This window comes from Nicotiana sylvestris, chromosome 3, assembly GCF_000393655.2.
Source record: "Nicotiana sylvestris chromosome 3, ASM39365v2, whole genome shotgun sequence".
In the NCBI taxonomy this organism is placed as follows: Eukaryota; Viridiplantae; Streptophyta; class Magnoliopsida; order Solanales; family Solanaceae; genus Nicotiana; species Nicotiana sylvestris.
Genome location: NC_091059.1, coordinates 63,385,039 through 63,399,585, shown reverse-complemented (window position 1 = coordinate 63,399,585; position 14,547 = coordinate 63,385,039).

The following is a 14,547-nucleotide window of genomic DNA, read 5'->3' as shown; positions in this document are numbered from 1 at the left end:
TGTAGAGCTGAGAGGCAATATTTTTGGTTTTGGTTGTTTTTCAAGTTATGAAAGATCTAGGGTTGCTACTTCTGCCTAGTTGGTTACCTAACGGATTGAGAGCTTTAGGGCATGTTTGGTTGATCGGGATACAATATAGCAATCACACTCAATTACTCACTCTATACCTCTCGGTAGTTTGAGTTATTTTGCCCGATTTGGCTTTCTCAAGTCTAAGCAGGTATTCTATAAAGCAAGTGATAAATGCTCTAGTCAGGTCTTACTATCTCTAGGTTCGACCCTTTAATTGGGGCTATTAATTTCTTGAGTTCACCCCAATTCCTAGTTAGCCAAGTTTTCCTGGACTTAGTCTCTCTTTCTCAAGTAGAGACTAAGTCAAATGGGCATGAATCAATGTTTGCAACCATCAATTCTCAAATTCAAGAAAGAACTAGGCTAAATACCATAAACCCAATCATAATTAAGCCCTAAATAAATTACCCATTAAGTACTCATACTAGGGTTAGGTCACAACCCTAGCTAAGGGTTTAGCTACTCATGGAAAATGAAGAAATTAAAGAAGAAACTAAGATAGAATTCATAATACTTGATTAAGCAAAGAAAATCTAATTTTTAAAAGCTAATCTAGTACAATGTTACCCAACACAGTAAATAAAAATGGCTCAGGTGCTCCTAACTTACAAAACTTTACCTAAAAATGACAAAAAATTCTATTTATACTAAGCTAAAAATATCTGACAAAAATTGCCCCTACAGAGGTTGTGCGGCCGCACAATTCTGTGTGCGGTCTGCATGTTGAGATTGACTGGTCAATTGGGCTTTTTGCGGTCGCATAAAATTGGAATGTGGTCGCACTTCATTTAATTGTGGGGATCGCACTTTTCTGAGTGCGACCACACACTTGAACTTGGATTGGAGCTGGCCTTTATCTGTGAACCGCACATTTATGTGTGATCCGCATTTCTTCAATCTTCCAAAAACATGGCTCTCTGATTCTCCTCTTCTGCGGACCGCACAATTATGAGTGCGGCCGCACTTGGCATCCTGCGGCCGCAACATAATAGTGCGGTCTTCACATCTTCAATCTCCCAATTTGCAAGTTCTCTGAAGCTTGTTTTCTGTGGCCGCACAATAAGTGTGCGGTTCACACTTTTTGAGGAAATTCCATCCGTGCTCTTTCAGAGTTTGGGGCCGCATACACTATTGTGTTGTCCTCAATGTGGCCCTGTTTGCCTTGTTTTGGTCCTTGTCCAATTTTTGCTCCTTTTTGAGTTGATTTTCACTTCTTTGGCTCATTTCCCAATATTCCTGCAAGAAAGCACATTTCATTGGTTCTCGGGAATACCTTTAAGCATTTTTGAGCTAAAATGCAAGTAAAAGAGAGCAAATAAGCAGTCAAAGTCCCTACTTATTAGCAGGTCTGCATGAAACACCTCTGGAAACTCACGGATAACCGGTACTAAATGCATGGAAGGAACCTCTGTACTAGAATCACGGATATAAACTAAATAAGCTAGACACCCCTTCTCGATCATATACCGAGCCTTTATGTAAGAGATAACCCTACTGGTAGAATGGCCAGGAGTCCCTCTCCACTCTCATCAAGGCAACCCCTGCAAGGCTAAGGTCACCGTCTTGACGTGACAATCCAATATAGCATGATAAGGTGACAGCCAATCCATACCCAAGATGACATCCAAATCTACCATATCGAGAAGTAGAAGATCTACACCAGTCTTAAGACTCCCAATGGTAACCACACACGAATGATAAACATGATATACAAGAATAGCATCTCCCACATGTGTGGTCACATACATAGGTGCACTCAAAGAATCACAACGCACAACCAAATATGAAGAAAAATAGGATGACACGTAGGAATAAGTAGAACCTGGATAAAAAAAACTGAAGCATCTCATTTGCAAACTAAAACAGTACATGTGATAACAACATCAGATGACTCAGCCTCAGGCCTGGTTAGAAAAGCATAGCATCGGGGCGGGGCCCCACCACTGTGAACTACATCTCTAGGATAGACCCTAGCTGGATGGCCTCCACCTCTAGTGGCATAACCTTCACCTCTAATAGCTTGACCTTCATCTCTAGCTATCTGACCCTTACCTCTACCTGGTTGGGCGGGCGGTGAAGCACCTGGTGCCGAGATTATGGCACGAGAACACTGATGCTGGGAACTGGTCGATGTTTGAGGGAAAAATCTAGCAATGTGCCTCAAATCACCACAAGTATAATAGGACCTCGGGTGCTGTGAATGCTGACCCTGAAACTGACCCTATCAGCCTGAGTAACCACCCTGAAATCTCTAGAGCGGAGGTGCACTAATAGGAGTTGGTGATGCACTATAGGCTAGCTGGTTAGAATAATGCATATGAGGGCCACGACCACCTGAAACACCATGGGCTACCTTGAGGGCTGAATGAAACGGCGTGGGAGGATGGCCTCTACTAAAATTACCCTCCAAATAAGGCACTACTGAATCCACCAGAATGACGAGGCCTCTTGTTAGACCCCTGACCTCCCCCCTGTGCTAGAACTATCTTGACTCGCCTAGCAATATTGACAGCCGTCTGAAAAGAAATCTCACTCCCGATCTCCTTGGCCATCTGCAACTTGATAGGCTGAGCAAGTCCCTCAATAAACCTCCTCACCCTCTCTCTCTTTGTAGGAAGTAAAAGAATAGCATGGCGGGCAAGATCCACAAATCGGGTCTCATACTGAGTGATAAACATGCTGCCCTACTGAAGATGCTCAAACTACATGCGATAATCCTCCCTCAGTGTCACGACCCAAATCGATGGTCCACGACGGGCACCCAGTACCTTACTCAATCGAGTACCAACGTAACGTATCTTTCTTATTACATCATCATATACACGTGACATACGGTCCTAATAGGCCAACATGATTATTTATAAACTTATAACATAGGCCGACAAGGCCGTACAATCTTTCACGTACACGACATATGTCTACAAGCCTTTAAGAGTACATAAATGTCATAAAGGTCGGGATAGAGTCCCGCCATACCAAACAATATACGTCTAAATCATACTAACCAAACAAGCAACTCCGAAGCAAATGGAGCACACCAATATCTTTCGTTGAGCTGATAGCCTACTTGGAGGGATCTCAACCTGTCTATCGAGACCTGCAGGCATGAAACGCAGCATCCCCAGGAAAAAGGGACATCAGTACAAAAAATGTACCAAGTATGTAAGGCACATAAATAAGTACATAACAGACATGGAAGAAATATAGAGTAAATGGCTCAACCTGTAAGTTTGGATAAATTTGCAAATCATGAAATAATTATAGTGTCATGCATATGCGTATGAATGTCATGCCGTGCATAGGTACATGTGTTCATAACATAATCAAGCCTTTGAGGGCATCCCATCACATCATCTCGACCACCGTTTGCAAAATCATCAATGTATACCAGCTGATCAGGTGGTGGTGCATATATAACACCGTAACCTTTTTCCATACCCCATATATATATATATATATATATATATATATATATATATATATATAACGCTGTCTCAGTCATGGGTCAATGTACATGTATAAATGCATGAAATGCATAAGAAATACATTAATAAAATTTTCTCGGAATGCATAAAAATCCATATCCCTTTCGGATAAACTTTATCAAATACGTATTTTTCTAAGACCCATGAATAGAAGATATAATAATAATCCACATGGGGAAATCAAGAGTATAGACACCCCTAGTATTTCTATAAATAGAGTCATTTATGGAAATTGTGTATTTGCTCGTTTCGTTCGTGTTATATAGATCATGCCAAAAAGAGAGAAGGGATAGCCTTAACATACCTGAACCAATTCTCTTTTGCGAAAACAAGTAACGACGGATTGAAGTAGAGAAAATTCTGTATGATATTCTTGATAAAGATTGTACCGGACTTTTTTTGAATTAGCATTTCAAAGAATCTCACGTTTGGACTGGTATCATTGCAGAGAGTTTCACCTTTTGGACATTGTAATGCTCCAAGGAGTTTTCACGTTTTTGGGCATGGAAGTTCATTTGATATCTGTTAAAATTTTTGTAATGCTCCAGGGAGTTTTTCACGTTTTTGGGCATGAAAGTTCATTTGATATATGTTAAAATTATTGTAATGTTCCAGGAAGTTTTAACATTTTTGGGCGTTTGAAGTTCATTTGATATTTGTTAATTTGGAAAATTCCTAAAGAATGGACAAAAGAACCCAAAGTGACTCATATGGTATGTGGATTCTTAAAGTGACACTTTGCATATAAAATTAAGAGTCATTTCTAAATGCCTCTTGGGATGCCACGTTACTTTGGGGGAAATTTATTAATTTTATCCACTTCTTAGTTTATTGGGTAATGTCTTGTTACCCAGTAATTAACCAATTATCCACATAATTTAAAAATTATCTCAAATTACTTAAAATTCTATTTATTTTTAATATATGTTATACATCGTACTACTGTGGTCATATGGTACCTTGCATGGTACTAGTTCATAATTATCGGGTATTATTGCTCGACCAGTATTTTATCCCAAATGCCAAACTTGGACGAAAATTCGTTTCCTTTGACTTGCTTCCCCTCTCACCTTCATAATTTTACTTTTTTCTTGTTTGAAATAGTATAATCCTTATAATCTCTGAATAATCTTTTCCTTGGACTGATGTAAATTACCTTACAACAAATTCAACATACAATACTATAGGGTGCACCATCGTCGTAATGTAGTACTGCGAGACGTGTCATCTCACTTCCGGGCTCTCATTAATTTATTTATGGTGTGTTTTCATGTACAAAAATATGAGGTGTAACATCATTCCCCCCTTTGGAACATTCATCCTCAAATGTTGACTGATGTGCTTATCGTTCTCATATCCCGTAGCTCTTGCGAATACTTTAGTAGTCCTCTTGCCATCTAGGCAATTGTTCTATGAATTAGTCCAAAGGCCAGGGCATTCCCCCCTTTAGCCCCTTTTCCCACGTCATGACTTGTGAACGAATTCCTTCCAATCTAATAACTGTTGCTACCTTCCATCATGTGTCTATGATACTGACCTTGTAAGTGTGCCTATGTGACTCTCCTCTCCTTTTTCCTTAGTTTTTAGCCAATCTTGAAGTCCTTCGCTTGGTATTTTGTCGAACTTATGTACTATACCATAACTCTTACCTCGATCTCTCGTTACTGAGGTCTGCTGCCAAATCCTAGGTTACTTTCATTGCTTATCCTATACGTATAAATCTATGTCCTCTAATGCTTCCACATTACTGTTTATCTTAAGAATGACGGCCTAATCTCCTCTCATACTTTATAACTTTTATCCATCCATTGTTGATTCGCCTCAATTTTGATCCATAATCCACCCCTGATAACTTAACCTTTTATGTAATATTGCGGCTAGGATTCATGTTTTATAGAACATCTGAAATGATTAGATTGATCCACCCGGTGTGATACCCTACTTTCATAAACATATCTCACGGCATCCCAATGTGATTCACCTTGCGTGGGTATTTTAATCCTGTCCAATTTATGAGATCCCTTTCCTTTATTCGTCAGATCATCGCTCAATCGAAGGCCCAAACGTCATTTTTTTGTCTATAGTAATTACATCCTTATTCTATTAATAGGGCAACATTCAATCTCTTCTGAATGTTATTAGTCTAAGACTCCTTTGAAACTATTAGCTTTCTTGTTTTCATGGGTTCTAATCCCGAGGACTTATCCGTTCTCGTAACCATCTCACTTGCCCTTTCTCGTTCTTGCTCTTGTCATAAAACTTTGTTGCTTTACTATACTTTAGCTTGCGACATATACATATCTATTTATACTATCGTGACCTTCCTTCAACTTGCTTGCACCATAAATTTCCTTATGTTGTTCTGGAACATCAAGCGAGACATCACAACGTCTCTAACTATTATTTACTATCAGAATCAGGCTTTTAGATACCTAGACCATAGGCTAGAAGATACGCTACTGATGCCGCTGCTATCATTCCTGGATATTGAACCCCGCGCTTCTAGCCTTCTAAGTATGGAATATTCTCAACCTTATGCTTTTGAGTATCTCGTTCATTGTTCACCTTTACCTTACTTTCCTTAAGGCCTCACATCACATCTTCTATATGTTTCATGACCTTCCCTCCACATAGATATAATTCACATCCACGTCTTGAACTTCTATTATAATACATGCACCTTTTTACACAATCTCGTGAGAGCTTCATACTAACTTCTTATGAGGTTAGGACACCTCTAACTAGCTTTATCGTAGAGCTGTTATAGAATATGGCTACTGCATTATCTCTCTTGTACCTTTGATAGTAATAGTGATTCTGCAATGTTCTCAATCACGATTTTTATAATTTTCAGGGTCCAATAATCAGATTCCTGATTTACTTCGTTAATGTATCTCTTTAGTTTCTTCCTTCTTCTAATTAGCCTTTATGTAGACTTAATCTACCTACCGATATACGATTCATGGTATTAGATATTATGTTTAGCCTTTCATAGGTGCTGAGGAATATCCATGATATAGTCCTTTGTCTATGACCTGGGCTCAATTCTTTCTTTTAACTTATACCGGAATTTCTTACGGCTGTATATGCTGTATGTATAAAAGTCCAAACTCTTAAGTGCGTTCATAACGTAACTAACTCTGGATCTTGAATCAAATAATTCTTTTTGTTCCATCTCAACCTTCTTCAAACGCAAGCAATTACTTTTCTTGATCTTTCTGCCCCCTTCTTGCGTGCATACATAGCTTATCTTGGTATCCACGCATATTGGAATTTCATAGAACTCATATGATCTTGAATATCACTTCTGATTTTACTTCCCGTTCCTTAGCCACAGTAGATGTCATTTTATTTTGGAGTGCATACAATGTTGTTGTGAGACTGTCGTTATAAGACCATTTCCTCCTTAGGTTACCCAACCTAGGTTGAAGCCTTCTTCCTTATTTCCTCGGCTAGTCTCTCTTTCTAGTACTTAGGGAGAACCCTTGACCCTCGTAAAGCTTTGAGCTTATTACAGTCCTTTTGATGTCCTTCCTTGCCTAAAATTATCCGTAGTTGCTTACCTCTATGCCCTTATGCTTGTAGGGTTGCTTCTGAACTGATATTTTGATTGCCTTCCTAGTGGCACTTTCTTTATCCCCGTAACACACATACAGTACCTTTAACCACCCCGACTCCTATTTGAATATATCTCAAGTATTATAATGTCATTATTGCGAGGCTGAATTCTCCATGTTGGGGTTTACTACATTCATCTTGCATGATCTGTTGATTTGTCCGTAACTTCTTGTCTAGTCATGACTAGGCTCTTCCCGCATCAACTACTAATTACTCATTGGTCCGTTCTCATATCATATTCTATGTAATCTTTCTTGGATTATTCCCTTGTCATAACTTACCTTACGTACTGGCTCCTTATCTAACAATAACTTTTCGGGCAGGATCCCTTATCTCCTTTTTCTGACATCGTGCTTACATAATGTTCTGGAATCATAGCATATCTGTAGGATTCGTATAAGTGCAATCTCATTACTTTCTTATTTTATCATACTCTTTCTTTACCATTCCATAGTTACTTGAACAACCTAATTCTATCTTAATTCCACATCACTCCATATTCCCCCCTTTAGGAAAGTACTAAGATTTAGTACCATGATGATCTACGTATAGATGTCTTACCTTTTCACCTTTGGCATCTTTTCATATCGTTGATGACCCTTACTCGTCTTGCGATAATCCTTTTGTACCAAGGATAACAAAATTCCTCACTCGCGAGGGTGACACTTAATGTAACTGGTATATACAGTCTCTTAAGCTTAACTTTGCTCACATTTCTAGCTTTAGGGAAGCGTCTTCCTGAATGACCATTCTCTAAATTTCTCCCGAATCTTCTTCTATTGTTCATTATGTTATTGCTGGAACAAAATCTGAAATTCTCATAATGTCGACCATTATAACCTCACTCAACCTCTAATTCATGTTTAGTTTATCTTGTTCACCATCCCATACTAATTTTTATTATCCTAGGGTCTAACTTTTCCTTCTGGTAGTCGCGTTGGAGTCACAGACTTATTTCTCGAAATGAGGATATGACTTTATGGCCTATATTTTTTTTGTTTTCTCAAGGCCTATCACCTCTTATCTTTTCCTTCACGTGACTATAAACTCTGTAATACTGTCATATTTTTGAACTACCGTTGTCATCGATATATCACATATTACTCTTAATGCTTCATAGCTCTCTTCTTATATCCTGGTAACATTTATGTCTATCACTTCATTCTGAAAACACGAACAAGATATTCCTTTGCTCTTAGCTCCCTGGCTCCATCCATTGGCTCTTCGAGTTGCCTAACGTTCTCCCTCTACTAGGGACGGGAGCCATACTATGGCAATATTTATCCCTTTAAGGTTTCCAGTTCCTATCATTGTAGTACTCGTATCTAGCTGTACTATTTTAGCGTGCAGCATTTGGGTGTCTCACAAGGAGATTTATTAGCACATTTGTAATATCCTTCAGAAATATCAACTAACGCAAACAATTCATTCACCATTTTGGCTTACTCTAACCCCAACCAGATGGTGATATTATGGCCTTCTCTTAAACCATATTTATTAGCTCCCATAGAGCATAACTTAGATTAGTGTGGCCAATTATACATATCTCTGTTACTATTAAAGGTACCTCAAAATGCTTGCATCTCTTTTCCTGAATGGTAAATAAGGATAATCTTTATTAATTGAGTACCTCGTACCCTTCTTCACCTTGATTCTTTTACTTGCTGCAACTCATGTCTAGCTTCCAATTCTATTATTCCTTTTTACCGTAAGATTGGATAAGTATTCTTTCCTAAGAACTCCTTATCAAGAACCGTACACCTTTTAGTACATGCATGATCTGCTGAAGACCTCTCATTTACTTATCATAAGCAAGATGCAAAAATTGAATTCCTCTAACTAAACACTTTCACAACAATATCTCTTATCGATCGTCTTTCTGAGTGTAGGTATCGTCTTATTACAAATAGAAGTTCGAGATTTGAATTCTTATAAGTGAGCTCTACCACACGATATAGAGTAAGAAGAAAGAGTGACATTCCTAAATTCCCTGTAGCCTCCTGCTTATTAGTGTGGTGCACAACCCATAAACAAGACTCTACTAGACACGACTTGTAGACTCCCTAGGACAGAACTGTTCTGATACCACTTTTGTCACGACCCAAACCGATGGGCCGCGACGAGCACCCGGTACCTTACTCAACTGGGTACCAATATAACGTATCTTTCTTATTACATCATCATATACACGTGACATACGGGCCTAATAGGCCAACATGATTATTTATAAACTTAAAACATTGGCCGACAAGGCCGTACAATCTTTCACGTACACGACATATTTCTACAAGCCTCTAAGAGTACATAAATGTCATAAAGGTTAGGACAGAGTCCCGCCATACCAAACAATATACGTCTAAATCATACTATTCAAACAAGCAACTCCGAAGCAAATGGAGCACACCATTATCTTCCGCTAAGCTGATAGCCTACTTGGAAGGCTCTTGACCTGTTTATCGAAACCTGCGGGCATGAAACGTAGCATCCCCAGGGAAAAGGGACGTCAGTACAAAAAATATACCGAGTATGTAAGGCACATGAATAAGTACACAACATACATGGAAGAAATATAGAGTAAATGACTCAACCTGTAAGTTTGGATAACTCTGTAAATCATGAAATAATTATAGTGTCATGCATATGCGTATGGATGTCATGTTGTGCATATGTACATGTGTTCGTAACATCATCAAGCCTCTGAGGGAATCCCATCACATCATCTCGGCCACTGTGGGCAAAATCATCAACGTATACTAGGTGATCAGGTGGTGGTGCGTATATAACGCCGTAACCTTTTCCCATACCCCATATATATATATATATATATATATATATACGCGTATATAACACCGTCTGAGTCATGGATCAATGTACATGTATAAATGCATGAAATGCATAAGAAATACGTTAATAAGATTTTCTCGGAATGCCATAAAAATCCATATCCCTTTTAAATAAACTTTATCAAATACGTATTTTTCTGAGACCCATGAACAGAAGATATAATAATAATCCACATGGGGAAATCAAGAATATAAATGCCCCTAGTATTTCTATGAATAGAGTCATTTATACAAAATTGTGTATTTGCTTGTTTCATTCGTGTCATATAGATCATGCCAAAAAGAGAGAAGGGATAACCTTAACATACCTGAATCGATTCTCTTTTTCGAAAACACGTAACGGCGGATTGAAGTAGAGAAAATTTCGTATGATATTCTTGAGAAAGATTGTACCGGGCTTTCTTTGAATTAGCATTTCAAAGAATCTCACGTTTAGACTAGTATCATTGCAGAGAGTTTCACCTTTTGGGCATCGTGATGCTCCAGGGAGTTTTCACATTTTTGGGCATGGAAGTTCATTTGATATCTGTTAAAATTTTTGTAATGCTCCAGGGAGTTTTTCACGTTTTTGGGCATGGAAGTTCATTTGATATCTATTAAAATTTTTGTAATGCTCCAGGAAGTTTTAACTTTTTTGGGAATTTGAAGTTCATTTGATATTTGTTAAAATTTGGAAAATTCCTAAAGAATGGACAAAAGAACCCAAAGTGCCTCATATGGTATATGGATTCTTAAAGTGACCCCTTGCATATAAAATTAAGAGTCATTTCTAAATACCTCTTGGGCTGCCAAGTTACTTTGGGGGAAATTTATTAATTTTATCCACTTATTAGTTAATTGGGTAATGTCCCGTTACCCGGTAATTAACCAATTATCCGCATAATTTAAAAATTATCTCAAATTACTTAAAATTCTATTTTTTAAATATATTTTATACATCGTACTACTGTGGTCATATGGTACCTTGCATGGTACTAGTTCATAATTATCGGGTATTATTGTTCGACCCATATTTTATCCCAAATGCCAAACTTGGACGAAAATTCGTTTCCTTTGACTTGCTTCCCCTCTCACCTTCACGAATTTACTTTTTACTTGTTTGAAATAGCATAATCCTTATAATCTCTGAAAAATCTTTTCCTTGGACTGATGTCAATTACTTTACGACAAATTCAACATACAATACTACAGGGTGCAACATCATCGTAATGTAACTGGAGACATGACTTCTTACTTTCGGGTTCTCATTAATTTATTTATGGCGTGTTTTAATGTACGAAAATATGAGGTGTAACACTGAGTGTGACAGGAAAGAACTTCTTAAGAAATATCTAAGAGAACTGGTCCCAAGTAAGAGCAGGCGATCCAGCTGTTCTGGTCGATACAAAGTCCTTCCACTATCTCTTGACGGAACCCATCATCTGGAACACAGCAAAATCGACCTCATTGGTCTCCACTATCCCCATGTTCTACAACACCTCATGAAAGCGGTCAAGATAATCCCATGGTTCCTCAGAAGGTGCACCACTGAAGTGAACTGGGAAGAGCTTGGTGAACTTGTCCAATCTCAATAAGCCCTCAGAAGACATAGTTGGTCCATCACCGACCTGTGCCGCAATAACCGGCTGAACTATCCCAATTGGTTGAGCTTCTGGAGTCTGATACTGGGGAGCCATCTACTCCAGAGTGTGAGTAACGGAGGTCTGTGCTCCTCCTCCAGCGTAAGAGATGGCTGGTTCTATAGGAAATGTACCGGCCTGGGCCACACTCTCCATAAGGCCCACTAAATGGATTAGAGCGTCCTGAAGCACTGGGGTTGTGATGAACCCCTCCGGGACCTAAGCTGGTCTAATAGGCATAGTCTGGGCCGAAATCTCCTCATCAAAATCCACTTGAGGCTCCACTGCTGGTGCTGATACTTGAGCTTTGCCCCTGCCTCAGCCTCTGGCACGACCTCGGCCTCGACCTCTACAACTCGTAGGAGCTGCCATTGGGGGCTCTGGCTGCTGCTTAGTTGAAGATGCAATACGTGTTCTCGCCATATGAGAGAGAACACGAGTAGAGGAGTTCAATTAGCAATGAGAGGACAAAATTGCACGATAGAGAAGAATAGAAGGGAAATTTGTTCCTAAACTTCATAGCCTCTGGAAGATAAGTACAGACGTCTCTGTACCGATTCTCCAGACTCTACTAAGCCTGCTCGTGAATTTTGAGACCCAGGTAACCTAATGCTCTAATACCAACTTATCACAATCCAGAATTCCCACCTCCGGGACAGTGATGGTGCCTAACATTTCACCTACCAGGAAAGCCAATGTTATAGGACCTTTAAGTCAGTTTCTTCCAATTTCAATAGATAAAGTCAATTAAGCAAAAAATGAAATAAAATCAAGTGCAGAATAACATAAAAGCCCAATATCTACTACAATGCGGATTTAGAGTCACAACTCATGAGCTTCTAGATTTTACTACAAATAGAGTCTGAAAGAAATACAACTATTTTGAAAGAAAAGAAACAGTGAAGTAAGAAAAATAGAAGGGGACTTTAAGGTCTGCAGACGTCAGCAGATCTACCTCGAGTCTCTGAATGAATAAATCCAAGCTACTCCAACTCACTGACAGCTAGGGCCTGTACCAAAATCTGCACAAGAAGTGTAGAGTGTAGTATGAGTACAACCGACCCCATGTACTCGTAAGTGTCAAGCCTAACCTCGACGAAATAGTGACGAGGCTATGACAAGATACCTATATGATAAACCTGTACAGATAACAATATATGTACAAGATAACAACATATAAAAGCTAGATGGGCAATATCGGGAGGGGGACATGCTAAGGGGGGATACAAGATACGAGAGATACAACAGAATGATAACTAGAACAGTCAATATACCTTTGACCAGTAAAAACAATTAAGCATAATAAAGAAAATTGTGTCACGACCCAAACCGGTGGGCAGTGACGGGTGCCCGAGTCCCACCTGTCGAACACCCCTGAGCATGCATCTAAGATATAAACATGAATAACATACGTGAGGGGGAACCTATCCAAAAGACATATATACATATACGTGCGAAATACGTAGGGTGAGTCGGCAAGGCTGCTATAGACAACAGTATACCCAAGACTGGAAGCCGACAAGGCCATATACCATCCAACTATACATAACTGTCTACAGACCTCTAATAGAAATATAACTGTACAAAGACGGAACTGAGCCACGTCATACCCATATATGTATACAAGCATATCGTACCAAAATCAAAAGCAGCTCCGGATCAAATGGATCACGACAACTCTCGCTGATCAAGGATCCTAAGGAGGGGGACTATCAGCTTGCCTACATGCACCTGCGGGCATGAAATGTAGGCCCCAGAATATAGGGCATCAGTACGAATAATGTACTGAGTATGTAAGGCATGAAACTGAATACATAAAAGACATAGATGAAACATGGAATAAAGAAATCAACTTGTAAGTCTGAATAACTTTATAAATTCTGAAACATTTATAATGTCATGCACATGCATATAAATGTCGTGTCATGCATAGGTATAGTGTTTACCGTGAAAATGGTAATAACAATTAAATTATAAATGGGACTCTAAAAATACGTGATCTATTTTTATGCTAGTTTTTAGAGCAGTTGATGCTAAGCGTATGAGGTTTAACTACGAAGTTCAAGCTAAAACAGGACAGTAATCAAACTAAGGAGCTTGATATCCGGGCTTCGGACTGATCGATGAAAGGCTTCGAGGTTGATGCCTAGGCTCGAACTCGAGCTATCGGGGGTAACCGGGAAGGGGATAACAGTTAGGATATAATTAAAGAAGGATCTTTATGGCCAATATCAAGCAATAAATGAAGAACAAGTATGAAAGCAATAAATGGAAAGAGTAGCCTTGAGCGAGTAAGTTAGAGAGAAAAGAGAGAGAGAGTTGTTATAGATCTTGTGTAGAATGGTTGGATTAACATCAACCCCTTACAAAGTGATGAGAATTCCCTTTATATAGGAGGAGAATCCTGTTATAGTACAACATACATTAATTGTAAAAGCATGGAGATGGGACAGCTCGACGCGACGGCTAGACGTGACGCCTCGATATAGGCTCCGAGTAGGCCGGCTCTGTCAGACTTAGCCGTGTGCCTTGGGAATTACCCATTTTGCTCTAGCCTCGATCTTCATCTTCTTTGAGTTGGGCCTCGACGAGCCCCGAGAGAGGGAACTTGGTCGCAACTCCACGTCCTCGGGGTCTCAAGACATTCTTTTGAAGTGACTTGATAGCAAGAAATTAGGCCCTCTGATTTTGCCGCATATAGATACTCTCCACATTTCTCAAAATGAAGCGATGTGAAACGACTCTGACACCCAACTTCTCGGGCTTCTCGTGACAACGTCATATCAATGATACAACCTATGGTGCGAGTTTTTCTGATAACCGGGACATCCCACGGACTTGTGTTTTCGACATTATTCAATGCACTATCGATTCCCGTTCTCCAAGGTGAAAGTACCCCCATCAATTCAG